The 15,817-nt window shown below is 46.4% G+C and overlaps 1 long non-coding RNA gene across 4 annotated transcripts in view; it reads right to left on the reverse strand.

Annotated features, from left to right (window-relative positions):
* Positions 1 to 15,817, reverse strand: part of LOC139266810 (uncharacterized) — an 81,097-nt gene that overhangs the window by 44,806 nt on the left and 20,474 nt on the right. For 2 of the 4 annotated variants that reach the window (XR_011593777.1, XR_011593778.1), the window contains exon 3: positions 15,694 to 15,735. This is a non-coding gene — a long non-coding RNA (uncharacterized lncRNA). Of the gene's footprint in view, positions 1 to 8,313; positions 8,492 to 15,353; positions 15,736 to 15,817 lie in introns of those variants that run through there. The other 2 variants (XR_011593776.1, XR_011593775.1) reach the window with 2 other exon arrangements.

Here is a 15,817-nt window from a genome sequence, read left to right on the forward strand (position 1 = left end):
TTCACATTTCTCCACATTATATTCTATTTGCCATGTTCTTGCCCACTCACTTAGCCTGTCTATATCCCATTGAAGTCTCTTTGCATTCTCCTCACAACTTACATTCCCATCTAGCTTTGCATCATCAGCAAACTTGGATATATTACATTTGGTCCCCTCAGACAAATCAATGATATAGATTGTGAATAACTAGACAAAGTGAGTTGAGATAGAGGTTGAAATCATAATGGATGAGGAGTTACTCAATACAGAGGCTGAGGGAGAAAAGGAGGGAGAGATGCTGTGGGTCACCATTAAATATAACCTTAACTGGACCAGTCAGACAATACCATGGCGACAAAAGCAGAGCAGTGGCTGGGTACTATGCAACAAATGGCTCAACTTTGAGCCATCCACAAGACTCAACTCATGAATTTAATGGAATCCTCACACTCACCTGGATAGATGCAGCTGCAATAATGCTCAAGGATTTTGACACCATCCAAAACAAAGCAGTTTGCTTGACTGGCGCCCTAATTATCAGGATTAATATCCACCACCTCCATCACCAGTGGCTACAGTATATGCAATCCACAGGTTACACTGCAGCAACTCACCAACGTTACTTCAACTGCACCTTTCTCCCCTGTGACCTCTACCACCGAGGACAAGCGGAGCAATGTCATGGGAAAACAATCACCTCCAAGCTTCCATACAAAGAATCATGTCATTCTAACTTGGGCATATATTGAGCACCACAAAGACTGTAATGGTTCAAGGAGAATGCCCACCCAACATCTTCTCAGGGCAATAAATGCAGCCTTCCCACTATGGCTCACATCCCAAAAACAAATGATGAAAAAGCACTCTGGCCTCTTGTCCATCCCCCCTCCCTTTGTCCCATCCTTAGTGACCATGCCTTCAGCCACCCGAGGCCCAATACTCTGGAATTCTCTCTCCCTCTCCACCGCCCTCTCCTCCTTTAAGATCCTTCTAAAAACCCACCTCATACTACAAACCATTTGATGATCCCTACTACACTCTCCTTCTTTCACTCGATGTCCATTTCTTTGCTAACACTCTAAAGTGCTTTCGAACATTTTTCTACGTTAACGGAGCTATTTAAATGCAAGTTGCTGCAATATATTTTCAATAAACTGGAGGCATGCTTTAGATGAAAAGTACTCCCCCAAATGTAATCCCCACATTAATCATCATTGAATAATTCAAGCTTCTTCAAGGTTTGAATAGATATGGGGGAGGGGGGGTGGTGGTTCTAACTTGGATAACCTCTGAAAGTGGGTGCAGGGATCGTGATGCGCGATTAACCTGCACCCGCTGATTGCACTGCAGTCAGCACGTCAAATTCATGCTGCCTGCTGAGTATCATATTCCTGCGTGCAGCCAGCGCTCCCTGCGCTGTTCGTTGGCTGCACATATCAGCAATTATGATAATCAGCAGGGAGCCCAATATCGTGAGTTCCTAGCACTATTTGAAGCCAGCCAGCACCTCTTAAAGGGAAGGTGCATTGTGGCTGCTGGTGGTGCTGAGATCATTCTGAACATTGTGCTGCGGAAGAATCAACAATGGCTGACCATGGAAGAGTGCGTGCACCAAGGTTTTCAGATGCTGCACTGAAGGTCTCGGTGAAAGAGGTGGAAGGAAGGAGCGATGTCCTGTATCCTCAGGCGAGGGCAGAAGGCCCTCCAAACACATGCTCAGAAGGAAGTGGAAAGAGATAGCAGGGGAGGTCAATGCCCTGAGGATCTAGATGCAGTGCAGGAAGAAATTAAATAAACGCAAGGTCAATGAATTCATCTTCAAATGCCATTTCCTACCAACTGCACCACTAGTCTCAGCCACTGCTCAATTCATTACACCCCCATCACCCATCTATCCACAATCTCTATCAATCAGGACTCAAACCTAACATTCATAAGCTTCACCACACCCTCGCACACATGGCACTGCTGCAAGCCTCACACCCACATCTTACAGTTTGCACAGACTGGTAGCTATTCAACCATGACAGCTATGCCACCCAAACATATTGCAGATCACTCACTGACACACTTCCCTCTTTCTTGCAGGAGAAGATGGCGCAGCAGCAGGAATTAGCAGGAGGGGAAGAGGCACACCTGCATATTTTAACCACCATGGAGGAGACGGTGCTGGCCATCATGGGAGGGCCATTGCTGAGGCTGTGGCCACCGGTAGGGCTGAAGCAATTGATGACGAGGGTATCCGCATACCTAATGCTCCTGTCATCCCACTTCTCCCTCATCCCTCAATCTCTTCTGACTGAGAAGCTGCAGAGGGTGTAAGCACACACTTCTTACTTTCTCCTCTCCCCTCGCCACAACCCAACCCTTATCCCTATTTCATTTCAAGCACTCAAGAACTGGAACATGCCCAGTCAGGGGAGGAAGAGGAAGAAGACAATAAAGATGAAGAGACACCAACACTTCACCTTACACTTGCAGCCACCAGCTCAGATACTGACACTGTATATTTTAGAGGCTAAGATAGAGGAGGGATCTGCACATGGTGAGACATCAGGCACAAGTGTCAAGGGGGAAAGGATAGCGTAGGTGCCAGTTCACTGGAGGATGAGGTCACACACTAGTTTTGCTGCAGAGGACTCAGATGATGACTTCGATGGGCCAGGCTACAGAAGAAGACTGATGAGTGTACACACCGAAATGCTTGGTCCATTGGAAAGCCTGCCAGAAAGCCTGCGCTCAATGCAAGGAGAATGGAAGAATCCAGCACCAACGTGGCACAGGGCTTTGCACAGAGTCCATCCTTACCAACATGGAATGGGTGTCCACCTCTATCAACACACTCGTGGAACTAACCATGATTCAGCTTCTGATGACCGATGTCTCAGCTTTCATTGCAGCACAGGCAGCATCCACTCAACGACTGAGCACTGCCATGCAAGCTCAGACTGCTACCCAGCATGGCTCTGGATAGCAGTATGCAAAGGGCCTTTCAGGGCATCACAGCATTCCAGCAATCTGTTCTCTAACAGATTACTAGGATTGCTGAGGCACCACCCTGGGGGAGTGGCAGTGGCTCCATAGAGTACGAACCTGCTGTCCTCTCTCAGGGTGACAGCATTCATGCTCCCTCCACTGCCACTCTGCCAGTACCCCAGCTGTTGCATGTCAGCCAGCCCAGACTGCCGCCACCCATGCTGAGGTGGTGCAGTCCACATCCAGGCCTTCTAGGCCCAGAGCTGCTTGAGGTTGTCCTCCAAGGCCACCAGTAGTCTTTCCATTGAAAGTCAGCAGCCTTCCACCAGCCATGCTGTAGCCATTGGGGAAGCACCTCATAGGAGCATTAGGACAGGGAAAGGCATACGGAAGAGGCACTAAGCTCCCAAAACATGTAGAATTACCCCAGCAGCCAGAATAAATAATCTAGCAACGAACCTGTAAGTAGCGCTCCTTCATGCTATTTCGTGTGTGTTCAGCTGTGCATGGTTAAGACAGGGCATGGACGAGAGCGTGGAGCTCTGAATTGGCGGCACTGGCGTCAAATCTGCATTGCACACTGATTGACGTCATGATCTGCCTGTTGTGCATGGTTCCGTCGGTCGTTAGGTGCGCATGTGCAAACACCTTTACAAGTAGGATATCCGGCACACCCGTGAGAAGTGTGCATGTGCATCGCAGAAGCCATTTTCGCAGTTTGAGAGGATGTGTAGCGTTCAAAAAAATGGGCACTATAGAACCCAATTTTGCCCACACAATCTTTCACTCTTGGAAGTTTTGGTGTGTAAGAGGTTTTCTATATAGTGTACATATTGCAGTGAAGTTGTAATCAAATTTGACCTATATAAAGGTAGAACAAATGCTGATTAACCCTACTTGGAGGTGGTAACTCTTCGGTATACCACGGGACCAGATGGGGCATATACAGTGCAGTTACAAGCTCGCAATTACATTATTTAAAAAAATCTTTACTCAGTGATGGTGATATTAATCATCCTATCTAATGTATGGCCTTAAAACAATAAGGGTGACATAATAAAGAGGCAGGGCGGATCGAGGAGGAATGGCATTATTGGGCTCAAAATTGGCCAGGAGTTGCTCCATTTTTTTTGGAGCAATTTGATTTTTCTGGAGTATCTTAAAAATCCCCATTTTGCACATTCAATTTGCGCCAGTGTAAGCGAGTTAGTTAGAACATAAGAACATAAGAATTAGAAACAGGAGTAGGCCATCTAGCCCCTCGAGCCTGCTCCGCCATTCAATAAGATCATGGCTGATCTGGTCGTGGACTCAGCTCCACTTACCCGCCCTCTCCCCATAACCCTTAATTCCCTTATTGCTTAAAAATCTATCTATCTTTGACTTGAAAACATTCAATGAGCCAGCCTCAACTGCTTCCTTGGGCAGAGAATTCCACAGATTCACAACCCTCTGGGAGAAGAAATTCTTTCTCAACTCGGTTTTAAATTGGCTCCTCCGTATTTTGAGGCTGTGCCCTCTCGTTCTAGTCTCCCCCACCAATGGATACAACCTCTCTGCCTCTATCTTGTCTATCCCTTTCATGATTTTAAATGTTTCTATAAGATCACCCCTCATCCTTCTGAACTCCAAGGAGTAAAGACCCAGTCTACTCAATCTATCATCATAAGGTAACCCCCTCATTTCTGGAATCAGCCGAGTGAATCGTCTCTGTACCCCTTCCAAAGCTAGTATATCCTTCCTTAAGTAAGGTGACCAAAACTGCACGCAGTACTCCAGGTGCGGCCTTACCAATACCTTATACAGTTGCAGCAAGACCTCCCTGCTTTTGTACTCCATCTCTTTCGCAATGAAGGCCAACATTCCATTTGCCTTCCTGATTACCTGCTGCACCTGCAAACTAACCTTTTGAGATTCATGCACAAGGACCCCCAGGTCCCTCTGCACCACAGCATGTTGTAATTTCTCCCCATTCAAATAATATTCCCTTTTACTGTTTTTTTCCCCCAAGGTGGATGACCTCACACTTTCCGACATTGTATTCCATCTGCCAACCTTAGCCCATTCGCTTAACCTATCCAAATCTCCTTGCAGCCTCTCTGAGTCCTCTACACAACCTGCTTTCCCACTAATCTTAGTGTCATCTGCAAATTTTGTTGCAGCACACTCTGTCCCCTCTTCTAGGTCATCTATGTATATTGTAAACAGTTGTGGTCCCAGCACTGATCCCTGTGGCACACCACTAACCACTGATTTCCAACCGGAAAAGGACCCATTTATCCCGACTCTCTGCTTTCTGTTCGCCAGCCAATTCTCTATCCATGCTAATACATTTCCTCTGACTCCGCGTACCTTTATCTTCTGCAGTAACCTTTTGTGTGGCACCTTATCGAATGCCTTTTGGAAATCTAAATACACCACATCCATCGGTACACCTCTATCCACCATGCTCATTAGATCCTTAAAGAATTCCAGTAAGTTAGTTAAACATGATTTCCCCTTCATGAATTCATGCTGCGTCTGCTTGATTGCACTATTCCTATCCAGATGTCCCGCTATTTCTTCCTTAATGATAGTTTCAAGCATTTTCCCCACTACAGATGTTAAACTAACCGGCCTATAGTTTTTTTTAAACAGAGGCGTTACATTAGCTGCTCTCCAATCCGCTGGTACCTCCCCAGAGTCCAGAGAATTTTGGTAGATTATAACGAATGCATCTGCTATAACTTCCGCCATCTCTTTTAATACCCTGGGATGCATTTCATCAGGACCAGGGGACTTGTCTACCTTCAGTCCCATTAGCCTGTCCAGCACTACCCCCCTAGTGATAGTAATTGTCTCAAGGTCCTCCTTTCCCACATTCCTGTGGCCTGTAAATTTTGGCATGGTTTTTGTGTCTTCCACTGTGAAGACGGAAGCAAAATAATTGTTTAAGGTCTCAGCCATTTCCACATTTCCCATTATTAAATCCCCCTTCTCATCTTCTAAGGGACCAACATTTACTTTAGTCACTCTTTTCCGTTTTATATATCTGTAAAAGCTTTTACTATCTGTTTTTATGTTTTGCGCAAGTTTACCTTTGTAATCTATCTTCCCTTTCTTTATTGCTTTTCTAGTCATTCTTTGCTGTTGCTTAAAATTTTCCCAATCCTCCAGTTTCCCACGAACCTTGGCCACCTTATACGCATTGGTCTTTGATTTGATACTTTCCTTTATTTCCTTGGTTATCCACGGCTGGTTATCCCTTCTCTTGCCGCCCTTCTTTTTCACTGGAATATATTTTTGTTGCGCACTATGAAAGAGCTCCTTAAAAGTCCTCCACTGTTCCTCAATTGTGCCACCATTTAGTCCTTGTTTCCAGGCTACTTTAGCCAACTCTGCCCTCATCCCACTGTAGTCCCCTTTGTTTAAGCATAGTACGCTCGTTTCTGACACAACTTCCTCATCCTCAATCTGTATTACAAATTCAACCATATTGTGATCACTCATTCCGAGAGGATCTTTTACGAGGAGATCGTTTATTTTTCCTGTTTCGTTACACAGGACCAGATCCAAGATGGCTTGCTCCCTTGTAGGCTCTGTTACATACTGTTCTAAGAAACAATCCCGTATGCATTCTATGAATTCCTCCTCCAGGCTACCCCGTGCGATTTGATTTGACCAATCGATATGTAGGTTAAAATCCCCCATGACTACTGCCGTTCCTTTTTCACATGCCTCCATTATTCCCTTGATTATTGCCCGCCCCACCGTGAAGTTATTATTTGGGGGCCTATAAACTATGCCGACCAGTGACTTTTTCCCCTTACTATCTCTAATCTCCACCCACAATGATTCAACATTTTGTTAATTGGAGCCAATATCATCCCTCACAACTGCCCTGATATCATCCTTTATTAACAGAGCTATCCCACCTCCTTTCCCTTCTTGCCTATCTTTCTGAATCGTCAGATACCCCTGTCTGTTTAATTCCCAGTCTTGGCCACTTTGCAACCATGTTTCTGTAATGGCCACCAAATCATACCTATTTGTAATGATTTGTGCCGTCAACTCATTTACTTTATTTCGAATGCTGCGTGCATTTAGGTAGAGTGTTTTCATCCTAGTTTTTAAACCATGATTTTTAGTTTTTACCCCTCCTGCAGCCCTTTTATATTCAGTGGCCCTTTTTGTTTCTTGCCTTTGGTTTCTCTGCCCTCCACTTTTACTCATCTCTTTTCTGTCTTTTGTTTTTGTCTCCTTTTTGTTTCCCTCTGTCTCCCTGTATTGGTTCCCATCCCCCTGCCATATTAGTTTAACTCCTCACCAACAGCACTAGCAAACACTCCCCCTAGGACATTGGTTCCATTCCTGCCCAAGTGCGGACCGTCCAGTTTGTACTGGTCCCACCTCCCCCAGAACCTGTTCCAATGCCCCACGAATTTGAATCCCTCCCTGCTGCACCACTGCTCAAGCCACGTATTCATCTGTGCTATCCTGCGATTCCTACTCTGACTAGCACGTGGCACTGGTAGCAATCCCGAGATTACTACTTTTGAGGTCCTACTTTTTAATTTAACTCCTAGCTCCTTAAATTCATCTCGTAGGACCTCATCCCTTTTTTTATCTATGTCGCTGGTACAAATGTGCACCACGACAACTGGCTGTTCTCCCTCCCTTTTTAGAATGTCCTGCACTCGCTCGGAGACATCCTTGACCCTTGCACCAGGGAGGCAACATACCATCCTGGAGTCTCGATTGCGGCCACAGAAACGCCTATCTATTCCCCTTATGATTGAATCCCCTATCACTATCGCTCTCCCACTCTTTTTTATGCCCTCCTGTACAACAGAGCCAGCCACGGTGCAATGAACTTGGCTGCTGCTGCTCTCCCCTGATGAGTCATCTCCCTCAACAGCACTCAAAGCAGTGTATCTGTTTTGCAGGGGGATGACCAGATGGGACCCCTGCACTACCTTCTTTGTACTACTCTTCCTGCTGGTCTTCCATTCCCTAGGATTATTTTAGTTTAGTTTTTTTTTCCAAAAGGGGTCATTACCAGCCACCTACACCTGTTTTGACCATTTAGGCCACTTTGGCCAGCTAATAGTTACTCCAAACTAACTTAGGCCAACGTATGTGGCCACTCATGGCCGCTTGTGAAAACCCTTGCGGAGAGTTAAGAAATCAGCGCAGATAGGTACATCGGAGGCCAGCAGAATTTAATGACTTGACTAAAGAATGTGAATTGGATCAAACAGCTATACAGGACATCATATGACAAATTTCACAAAGTTAATTTACTATACAACATTCATGGAAGCTTAAACTACAAAAAATAAAAGAAGTAAAAAATAGTTGAATTAATTGCCCTAATCTCTAAACTAATTTAAACAACTATTTGTTTGTAATGATTATACTGGGCCAAAATTAAGCCCATATTATCTAAATAAAGTCTACTTCAATAAATAAGATATTCTCTTAGTGTTCCTCCGTCACTTATGTTCTTTTTTCACAATAGCACCAGGTAAATAGACTTGACAAATGGCCACCCCTATTCACAAGAGACAAAACATATTTACATAATTTAAAAAAAATATCCAAATAAAAAATAGAAGTCCTACCCTACCTTCATCTTCAGCGCGGGAAGGCAGAGGGCCGGCCTGTGCGGTAGGCCACTCGGCCTGGGATAGGGGAGGGACGCACCAGCAGCCAGTATGATGATGATGATGATGATGATGATCGGGTCCCACGCTGCAGCACGCACACTGAGAGACTGGGGGTAGGCGCCACTGCGCATGCGCGCACACTCCACGCGCATGTGCGGACGTCCTGGCACTGTTTTCAGCATGGGACGCTGGCTCTGCCCCCGACCTGACTGGCCACGCTGCGCGAAGACCCGGGAGAGACCGGACAGCGGCCAAAGTGGGGACCGATAGTTTCGGAGCACTATTCAATGCAGAAAAGCGGCGCATCTCCGGTGAGTGCGCCGAAAAAAGGGGTGGGCCAATTTTGAGCCCGATATGAGGGAGACATGAAAAGAAGTTGGAAAGGTCAATATTTAATTAGTGACAAACAAAATCTATTTAAACAAGAGTTAATGTTGTAAGTATTGATGGTTGTGAATAACATTGTATGAAATGTATTCCCAAAGTTATTTTAAGCTCTGGCGTTTATAATACTGCAGAGGTATAAGGATTTCGTAAACAATCCACAGTGGGTGGATCAGACATTTCACAACTTTATTGCAGAAGTGTCAAGTAGCCTTCATTTCACTGACAATCCCCTATAGCCATAATTAAATTACCTCAACTCGACAATCCAATGGAGAGGCAGGGGTTGTGCTTGAAAGCACCACCAAAACTTGACGAGAAAATTGTGTTATTTTTCTTTTTTCAATTGAAACATTTTAAGGAGGGGTAAAATTTTCTCTTGAGCCCCAATCAGTAAGTTGGCATATACCTTAATTGTGAGATCTAGATTTGATTATACAACAATATTAAGACATTAAATCTTAATCAGTTTACACTGATAGGTGAGACTAGAACTAGAGGGCATAATCTTAGAATAAGGGGCCGCCCATTTAAAATTGAGATGAGGAGAAATTTCTTCTCTCAGAGGGTTGTGGATCTGTGGAATTCGCTGCCTCAGAGAGCTGTGGAAGTTGGGTCATTGAATAAATTTAAGACAGAAATAAACAGTTTCTTAAACGATAAAGGTTATGGAGAGCAGGCAGGGAAGTGAACCTGAGTCCATGATCTGTTCAGCCATGATCGTATTAAATGGCGGAGCAGGCTCAAGGGGCCATATGGCCTACTCCTGCCCCTATTCTTATGTTCTTTTGTTCTTATTAAATCATTGTCAGAACTGCTGTGAACATAGTCAGAAGCGAGGAGGAATGTCTTCATCGAATCTTGGGAAATCAGCCCCTTCCACTCATTTTAATAGATTCTCTACATATGGACCATCACAATTACTGTGGGAGAAGAGTTAAGAAATCCAACGCAACAATTCCTAAAAGCTGCTGTTCTTCATTAAACAGTATGGTAAATGTTCGTGCCGATGAATAACCCCAGCTCACAACACTCTGCTCTTGAAATCAACTCGGTAACAATAGTCCTATCTTTTGGAAGGAAACTTAGTGAATCAGGGACGAGGGCTCACCAAAATTAACATAAGCAAATAACAGCAATGAAGAAAATAATGGCACTGAAGAGTGACAAATCCCCAGGACCAGATGGTTTCCATCCCAGAGTTTTAAAGGGAGTAGGTGAGAACATTGCCCTAACTATAATCTTTGAGAGTTCTCTTAATTCAGGAACGTTCCTTTAAATTGGAAAATTGCACATAACACTCTGCTATTTAAGAATGGTGAGAGAGGGAAACCAGGGAATTATAGACCAGTTAGCCTAACATCTGTTGTCGGGAAATTACTAGAGTCTATAATTAAGGATAGCGTGACTGAACACATTGAACATTTTCAGCTGATCAGAGAGCCAGCATGGATATGTAAAAGGTAGGTCATGCCTGACAAACCTGATTCAATTTTTTGAAGAGGTGACTAATGTAGTGGACAGGGGAATGTCTATGGATGATATTTATATGGACTTCCAGAAGACAATTGATAAAGTCTCACATAGGAGATTGCAAGCTAAAACTGAAGCTCATGAAATTGAAGACAAATTATTGACCCAGTTAGGAAATTGGCAGGAGATAGAGAGTAGGGATAATGGACAAGTATTTTAATTGGCAGGATGTGACCACTGGTGTCCCACATGTTATTATGTTGGGGCCTCAACTGTTGAGGCCAGTCTTGGGCCTCCAGGTTAGGGTGTGTGTTGTCTGTAAATAAATGGACTCAGCCAAATTGTTACCCCAATAATGTTTCTGTACAAGCCTCATGGCCAATATTTTGAAATCTCAGAGAGGAAAAACATAAATACTGAACAAAAATATCATTGACCATATATTGCAAAAGGACAAAGCTATGAGGCCCAATTTTAACCTTGACCACTTGGCGGGAAATGAGCGGACAGAAGGATTGAAATGGTAGTGGCGTGCTTCCCATTGCATTCACGACGTGTTTGCACCCACTACCATTTTAACTGAGTTCAGTTTTAATTTGGGTGAGTTGCCTGCCTGCACAGACAGACAAGGGTCTTATTAATATGTGTATGTCACACTCCGATAATGTCATCTAGACCCCAACACCATTTTAACTGAAAATTGCAGAATCCCGCCCAATCCTGGATCCAGCAGAAATTGCTGGCGAGATTGGTATGTGAGACACCCTGAAGCTGTATAAAAGGGGGATGAATCTCAATGGATCTTTTTGATGTCTGATTGACCAAGAGACTTTCCAGCTTCCAGGTCACTTCTTTCACACATTTTTGGCCTGATCACCTTCAGACAGCTTTTGCTGCTTATTATGAGGGCTATTATTGTGACTTTATTCTGGATGGAGGAAATTACGAGGGGCCTAGATAGAATGGATAGGAAGCACCTATTTCCCTTAGCAGAGAGATCAATAAGTAGGGGGCATGGATTTAAAGTAATCGGTAGAAGGATTAGAGGGGGGTTGAGGAGAACCTTTTTCACCCAGAGGGTGGTGGCGGTCTGGAACTCACTGCCTGAAAGGGTGGTAGAGGCAGAAACCCTTATCACATTTAACAGATACTTGGATATGCACTTTGTTGTATATTGTGCTGGTACATTAAATGTATGATAAGTACAATGGTGCACCACAGAGAGCGCTGTGGTGGGAGTGCTGAAAGTACCTGCACGAGGCAGTACAAAAGGCTGCCCACCACACCTGAGAGTCACTCTGGAGCTGTTCAATAAAGGACTAAGGTCACAGCAGTTAGATCAACACCAGACCGTGTGGAGTCAGTGATTTGTATGTTACATACACGACATTGGCGACGAGGAAGCGGACGAACTCCACGCAACCATGGCTACTCTGGGCTCGCTAAAGGATTTTACCGTGGGAAATGATTGGGAGGCCTTTATGGAAAGGCTCGAGTACTACTTCACAGCAAACGATCTGACGGGGAGCACGGACGCAATGAGAGATAAGCGTAAGGCGATATTACTTTCCAGTTGTGGCGATGAGGTTTACTGTCTCATCAGGGATTTGCTGGCACCCGCAAGCGCCAGGGACAAGTCATATGAGGAGCTGGTCGCAATCATTCATGACCAGTTGAAACTGAAGGAGAGCATCCTCACGGCCTGATACAAATTTTATCATCACTGCAGACCCGAGGGCCAGGATGTCACCAAATATGCTTCAGACCTCAGGAGACTCGCGGCGCCGTGTAATTTTGACGAGGCGTTGCGGGACGTTTTCATTATGGGGATTGGCCACGAGGGCCTCCTTCACAAGCTGCTAGCCACGGAAGCCACAATCACCCTGACAAAGGCCATCGCCATCAGCCGGGCATATATGACCTCGACTTGCAGCACCAAGCAAATGATCCACACAGTCTCGAACCCGGCAGGCACTGTCCACAGGATACGCCCACCACGGGCAAAACTGCAGAACGTGGCTCTGCCCGGGGCAGAGAGCATGGACCTCGGGGGGTCCTGGAACTCAGAGTCCGCTGAGGGAGGCCAATCAAGCAGCACCATGCTGGCGCTGCGAGGAAGCCATGGGCCTCACCGGTGCAGGTTTGCGGAGTATATGCGGAATACGTGCCACCTGAAAGGCCACCTTCAGGGTATATGTAAAAGAAATCGGACTCACCGTGTGGCTGAGGAGATGGGGGATGATCCACTGTTCAGTGAGGAGCAGGCAGAAGAAGATGAAGGGTTGGGACTGTATACGTGTACCGACGATTCGCCCCCAGTGATAATGGAAGTAAAAATTGACGGAGTCCCAGTGAGTATGGTAGTGGATACGGGATCGGGTCCATCGTTGATGAGTCAGAGAGCTTTTGATAAACTGTGAGGTAACCCGGCCGCACGACCCAAGCTGGTCCCGGTCACGGCAAAGCTGCGTACCTACACCAAGGAACTGATACCTGTTCTCGGCAGAGCGGATGTGCAGGTATTTCACGCGGGCGAGACGCACGGTTTACCTTTATGGGTCATTGCAGGTGATGGGCCAACGCTCCTCGGCAGAAGATGGATGGGAAAGGTCCGTGGGAGCTGGGAAGACTTCACTCCTCCTCAGACTGCTGCTCCCCGGGTTTCTAAAGAGCAGCGCCAACCAAAAGAGCTGGAGCTGCAGCCTAAATCTACACACAGAAGCCCAGAACTCCTGACCCCAAGCAATCCTGCAGCCTCAGCCTCCACAGACGAGCAGACCCTGGAAGAACAGGTTTGCAGGTCAGCCTCCACTCAAAGTTACAGGTACGGGCCTATTGCTGGGGTGCGGGCCGGCGGGGTGCTACGGGCACTTAGCGGGAGGCCCATCGATGGCCGGCGGACCCATGCAGCGGAACAGTCAGGCGGCGGCAGCGGCCGCGATGGTGGCGGCCACGGAGGCCACAGGAGGGGCGGCCACGGAGGCCGCAGGAGAGGCGGCCACGGCGGGAGCGGAGGCTGCAACGGCAACGGGCGCGGCAGCAAGCAAACTGAAGAATGGTGAACCCGGATCGGAGAACGATCTCTTCGATTTCCTCCGCGTTGTCGATGGCGTCGGGGGTGATCAGGGCCAGTGTCCTCTCCATGTGCACCTCTGCTGCAGACTGTGCTTTCTCCATAACTCACTCACCTCCGCTGGAAATACCACACCTTTCCTAAAAACACTGCAAAATTCCCTTTCCCTCCTTCTTCTTTCTAGGCCAGCAGAACACCTAAGATGGCGGCACCCAACGGAAGCCTCATGGGAGCCACAAGATGGCGTCTTAAAAGGGAAATGCTCCCGGGAGTCTTAAAAGAGCCTCACACCACTGCGGTCCCCACATAAAGACTTTTGGATTTTTGTAGGGCTAGAGCGAGTCTAAGTGTGCTATGTGAATGTAGGATGATGGATTCATGACAAGAAATAATATTTTAATGCTGGGTGGTCACTGTGTTTAAAATAATGGACATGAATTGCAAATTACGACGAGTTAATATTTCAATGCTGAATGGTCACTGTGTTTAAATTCAGGGATGTGGATCCGTGACCAACAATACCAATGGGCTAATGCATTTTTCGATTTAGGGGATTCAAGCAACGGCTTTTTGAACTGGGGGGGGCAGTGATGTTGTGTATTGTGCTGGTACATTAAATATATGATAAGTATAATGGTGCACCACAGAGGGCGCTGTGGTGGGAGACCTGAAAGTACCTGCCTGTGGAGCACTCTGGAGCTGTTCAATAAAGGACGAAGGTCACAGCAGTTAGATCAACACCAGACTGTGTGGAGTCGGTGATCTGTACGTTACATACACGACACACTTGAAGTGCCATAATCTACAGGGCTATGGACCAAGAGCTGGAAAGTGGGATTAGGCGATAGCTCTTTTTCGGCCAGCACAGGCACGATGGGTCAAATCGCCTCCTTCTGTTGTGTAAATTTCTATGATTCTATGATTTGGGGGAGGAGAAGCAGCAGCAGCTGGGCCGCTCAGAAAAAACAAGTGAGGAGGACTATTTGAAGGAGGCCTTACACAGCTGACAGGGTGCACAGGCCAAGACCTCTCTGAAGAGCAGTGCAGGAGCAGGCTGCGCTTCTCCAGGTAGGTTGTCTCAGACCGTTGCAACCTCCTGCAACAGGACCTGCTGCCTGCTGGACCAGGGGAGCATGCCTTGCCAGTGGCCCTCAAAGTCACCATAGCCCTGACACTTTATGCCATTGGCCCCTTTCAGTCTTCTGCAGGGGACATTGGCCGCATCTCCCCATTTGCAGTTCGCTGCTGCATTAAGCAGGTCACCAACACCCTGTTCACCAGTGTGGAGCAGTACATCACCTTCCCCAATGACCTCAGCAGTCAACAGGACATAGCTCGGGTACTTGCAGCAGTGGCTGGCTTCCCTCGCATGCAGCATGTCAATGACTGCACACATGTTGCTATCAGGGCACCAGAACACCAGCCAGCAATGTGCATCAATAGACAAAGCCACCCCTCCATCATTGTCCAGCTAGTGGCCGATCACAGGAACACCATCATGCAGATTTGTGCACGGTACCCCGGGAACTGCCACGATGATTTGAGCAAAGCTTTCAAGATATTAAGGCGTACTGATAGTGTAGATAGAGAGGAACTATTTCTGCTGGTTAGGGAGTCTAAGACTAGGGGGTGGGGCAGGTGGGGGAGGGCGCGGGGGATGACGGCATAATCTAAAAATTAGAGCCAGGCCTTTCAGGAGTGAAGTTAGTAAACACTTCTACACGCAAATTGCGATTGATGCTAGGTAAATTGTTAATTTTAAATCTGAGATTAATAGATTTTTGTTAACCAAAGATATTAAGGGTTATTGGGCAAAGGTGGGCTATGTCACAGGTCAGCCATGATCTCATTGAATGGTGGAACAGGCTTGAGGGACTAAATGGCCTACTCCTGTTCCTATTTTCCTATACGTGCAGGACCCCAACGGTGAATCCATAGGCTTTCGAGTCAGAGGTTAACTTTTGCTCACCGCTATCAGATCTCACTTTCACAATTCTCCAGTATCCTCTGTCTTGTGTCTCTCCCAGTGAATAACTCTTATCAGCACTATTTGTAACCCTTGGAGGGATTTCTCTGGGCTGGTGAGTGTGGGAGAATGGGGAAACGACAGTGTGTGCAAGGATATGACTTCTAGGGTAGAGGTGGAAACCTGCTCACCTCTTTCTTCTTCCTTTTTGGTAACATTCTGCTTTGGATTCTCTGGAGGAAAAGAAAATTAAGATGTTAAGCAGCCAATGTGAGAGTCCAATGACGCTTTTAAAAGTGCATGATCATGTTGTTT

This window comes from Pristiophorus japonicus, chromosome 7, assembly GCF_044704955.1.
Source record: "Pristiophorus japonicus isolate sPriJap1 chromosome 7, sPriJap1.hap1, whole genome shotgun sequence".
Classification (NCBI taxonomy): Eukaryota; Metazoa; Chordata; class Chondrichthyes; family Pristiophoridae; genus Pristiophorus; species Pristiophorus japonicus.